Source organism: Dipteris shenzhenensis, chromosome 20 (genome assembly GCF_047967505.1).
Source record: "Dipteris shenzhenensis isolate YYH24624 ecotype China chromosome 20, Dip_SZ_1.0, whole genome shotgun sequence".
In the NCBI taxonomy this organism is placed as follows: Eukaryota; Viridiplantae; Streptophyta; class Polypodiopsida; order Gleicheniales; family Dipteridaceae; genus Dipteris; species Dipteris shenzhenensis.
In genome coordinates this window covers 37,799,100-37,803,359 of record NC_141615.1, presented here as the reverse complement: position 1 = coordinate 37,803,359, position 4,260 = coordinate 37,799,100, and the positions used below count along the sequence as shown (strand labels likewise).

The following is a 4,260-nucleotide window of genomic DNA, read 5'->3' as shown; positions in this document are numbered from 1 at the left end:
GAGAGGATCTGTTGGGGGGGGGAAGATGTGACGCCAAAAATTGATATTTTTTATTTGGCATTGGTATTGTTTTCTTCTATGTTTGATAAGAGTTTAAGTATCAAGTGATAGCCTAGCAGCTCTCACTTATTTCTATCTTCTAAGATATTGTATGGGATTGAGAGGATGAGTGGAATGGATCATTGTAAATACCATAGGTATGAATTATAAATACCTTGGTATGGGATGAGAGTTATTTGTGTATGGGATATTATGGGGTGAGTCATATAAAGAGGTGGGCTCATGTCCATGTGTTCTAATAATATAAGAGAGGCCACATGCAAAGGGTGTGGAAGGCATGTGGAGGAGTGTGGAGTAAAGAGGAATCCTTCTAGAATTCCCATGTGGAATAAGGTGGATGGGACATATGGAAAAGAGAGGATCCCTATGGGATCCATGTGGGGAGACTCTTGACTTTCTCAATATTTTAAGAGTTTTGAGCATCTTTTGATGGGACAGATGGCAAGAGTAGCCAAAAAGGACATGGATGGTGACATATAAGCTTATGTGATTAATGGGGAAAGGAATCTACAGGCAACAATTGTAAATGGGTGAAGGAGGGTGACAAAATCTCTATAAAAGAAGCCCTCCTCTCCCTTGACCATGATCTCTCCACCATTAGGCCTCATGTTGCTGTAGCTCTAGTCTCCTCAAGCCTCTTCCATGAGCCTTCTTTCCCTCTTGTACATATTCTCTTATGTAGACTCTTGAGTCCATCTCTCTCTAGTTTATTCTCTCTTTATGAGTAGTCTTGGAGCTTCCGCTCCCTCTTGTATGTATGAAACCTCTTCTTCTCCCTTGTGTTTGTAGTGTTTTGAGTTGCATTGGAGTGGAGCCTCACTCTATTGACAATGAAGATCACTTCGTATTCCCTTTCTTGAGTCTCTCTTCCCTTTTCTTTCTTTCAAAGCCTTAAAAGTTCTTTCTATTCGGCCGCTCATTGCACACACATGGTCCATCCATTTCCCGAGCCACCAAGGGAGTTACTTACTCTCTTCTAGGCAAAATCTATGAGTGGTGGATCGTTGATGAAGGTGGAGTCTTGAGGGAGCATCCTGCTCATGCGAAATTAGCATGGGTGGAGGGCAGTTTTCATGACAGTTTGACCCCTTGTTGGTGTTTTGCTCATAACTTTCTGCTCGTTAGTCCGATTTTGATGAAACTTATATCATCGTGAAGCTCTCTTCAAGGCACATGTCTCTGTGTTATTAGATCGTGAATCAAATACTACAGAAAAAAGTTATGAGTCTCTGTGTTTGACAGTCTGTCTTCATGACAATTTTTACAAAACAAATTACTGATTCTAATGGAAATGCAAGTTTTGACAAGCTGATCATAATAGTCCTAGATGAAATCGTGCACAACCTTGACTTGTATTCACCATTTTACTGCAAGAGACAAGTGAATATTTTCTCCACGAGGCTTAAGGCTTATCCTACTAGACATAATTAGTTCAATGTAGAAATTCAGAAGATTTTTGCAGGTTCAAATGCTGCTAACCACAAATCTGAAATCGGAGTTTGTCCTACTTTAGATATGAATTAGTAATCTTTGTTCTCAATTCTAATGGAATGTATCACTCAAATTTGGTTGATTGTGAAATGTGGAACTGCTTAGAAATTCCCAAAAACTAAGCTTATAGGTAGGGGCTATACCGAACAAATTGTTAGTACAATCTACAGCTAATGATGAGGTCCACTAGATGGTGATTGCCACTCAGACCATGATGGCAAAAGCAACCTGAATGCATGAAAGGACCAGAAGTCAGGCGCCAAGGCACAGCTTACACAGATTTTCTTGGAGTTTTACCATGACAAGGAGAGTTTTGCACCAGGATTTTGCATTTGCCAATAAGATCATCCATCATTGTTTCAAGCTCACCCAAGTCCACATAAACCTTTTGACTCTTCCCATAATTCATGCAACGCCGTACAGAGAAGCACTTTTGCCAACCATATAACCATGAATACAAGCGCATCAGTAATGGCATGCCGCCATTCTCGGATGGCCAAGTTCCATATAGCTCATAATGAGATAGCCCGGCAGCATGTAAATAATGTCCAAGCCAATCTACATAATAAAGAAAAGGAAAGACCTCCATTACAACAGCTCCAGGCTTCACCGTTAAGAGAGCTGCATTATGAGATCCATGAGGGGTTACCAGAAAGTCTGCTTCTGCAACAAGCCTTACCTGCTCGCAAAAGTCCCAAGGACCAGGAATTGCCACCTTAACGGGCACTAAAAGCTTCCTCTCTAAAATATTCTTCACTGCCTCGAAATTGACAAAGTTTCTGGAGGAATTAGGGCGATGTATGATCACCACCTCCTCTGGAGGATTTGTCGATTCCCTGAGCGACATATTGCAATGTTCCAAAATCCTTCTTCTAAACCAGTCATGTGCTGCATGATTGGGCATATATCCAGAATTGGTCACCTGTGTAAAAAGAATGGCATCCTCAAAACAAATGGCATCCTGGTTTTCTGTGACTGCCTTGAGATGCTGTATTTTCAGATCCTTCGAGAAAACATTCAGTAGCCCATGAGACCACTGTGATATCATGAGAGGATCGTCAAGATTTGCAAACCAGAAGAGAGTAGAGTTCTTTAAGCCATACATATGTGAGAAGAGAATGGCAGGGAGAAGCTTCTCTGCCTCATGGTGTGGATTAGGGCCCACCCTGCCTGTGGGCATTGCTGAGGCATCAGCCACCATTTGTAGACCATGGTACCAACCGCCACTGTCTTTGTATGGCTTGGCTGCTTTAGAGTTCCATCCAGGGCATGCCCCCTGCTTGACGGGTATCCTTTTCCTAGGGGTCTCCATGTAGAAGCGCATTTCTGTAGGTAGGCCTCCCCATGCATCCTTGACATCCTGTGGGATTGATGGCTGTCCCTCTGGGAATGGCCAAAACAAATGCCATGAACTCGGGGGAAGCAAAGCTTGCCACAAGGATCTGTGCAGATACCCATCTCGTGCAGGATGTAGTCCTTTTCATCTCCTAGGCAGGGAATCCGTATCAAGTGTTTCGGTCGCGGTGGAGGTAATAAAAGTACCCACTCAAATATCATGAAAAGCAAAAAGACTGAGGGCCCAAGAATCATAAATACTTTTCTGTGCCAGAGTCTTCTTGGATCAAATAGACTAATTGCAAATCCTTGCATTACTTTGGTGAAACCCATGCGTAACTTCCACTGTTGCATGGCAGACTGACTGATTCAGTCAAATTCATTCAAAATATCAAGACCTCTGGCAATCATTGAATCACTTGAAGACATCCCAGTTGAAATTTCAGATGAGAAATATGCAAATTCCAAACAAATCGCTAATAATTGGTTTCTGGAGCACCTTGGAAGAGAGGAGAAGGGGGTGGGCGGGGGGGGGATTGAGCCAAATTTCGACCAAATTTTGTTCCTCTGAAACAAAGCTCTCAAATCCTCCAATTAAATTTAGACTCGACAATTCTGATGGACTACTCCCAAATGGAACCATCAGCAGCAATCATAGGACCATATTAGTGAAATCCAGGTTTAGCTTCCAGCTTAACAATCTGAGAGCCTTTTGCAAATTAAAACGAAACCACTTTGTTTAATCTTTGAAGGAGCCTCAAGATCAAATCCAGGACTTCTGATGAAACCTTGGATAACGTTTATGAAATCCAAGTTCGAGCCCTCTTAGCAAGATGACATCCATTGCAAGCTGCAACCAGAGCACAAAATTGTTTACTGACCAAACTAGCTTACGTGGTTTCTTGAAATTAACAAAACAATCTCACGAGGTGAACGTAATTCATTGCTGCGACAACCAAACTGTGATGAAGAAATCCTGAGTCGAAAGAGCTGGAATCTTCAACTGATTAGTTATGGATTTGTCGTTGAACTTAAGAGTGTGAACAACATGACGATTGGCAGTATGATTGATCGTTCTCGAGAACAGTGGCATGAAATCGTGTGTGTGTGTGTGTGTGTGTGTGTGTTCACCAAAAAAAAAGTGTGTGTGTGTGTGTGTGTGTGTGTGTGAGAGAGAGAGAGAGAGAGAGAGAGAGTTGAGGAGGCGAGTTCTCTCTAATTCACACAGCCTAAAATGCACAGGCACCCACATGAATGCTTTCGTGAACACGTTCATTCCTCTTCGGAATTCCTTAAGTTACGAGGCTTCAAAGTGCGCTTTAGTTATTGAAAGTGAACGTAAACAACCGCGAAATTTGTAAAAGAGGAGAGGAC

At 42.3% G+C, this 4,260-nt stretch overlaps 1 pseudogene; it reads right to left on the bottom strand.

The window, feature by feature from the left end:
• Positions 1-1,703: 1,703 nt before the first annotated feature.
• LOC147889620 (uncharacterized) lies at positions 1,704-3,675 on the bottom strand (annotated as a pseudogene).
• Between the last annotated feature and the right edge of the window lie 585 nt (positions 3,676-4,260).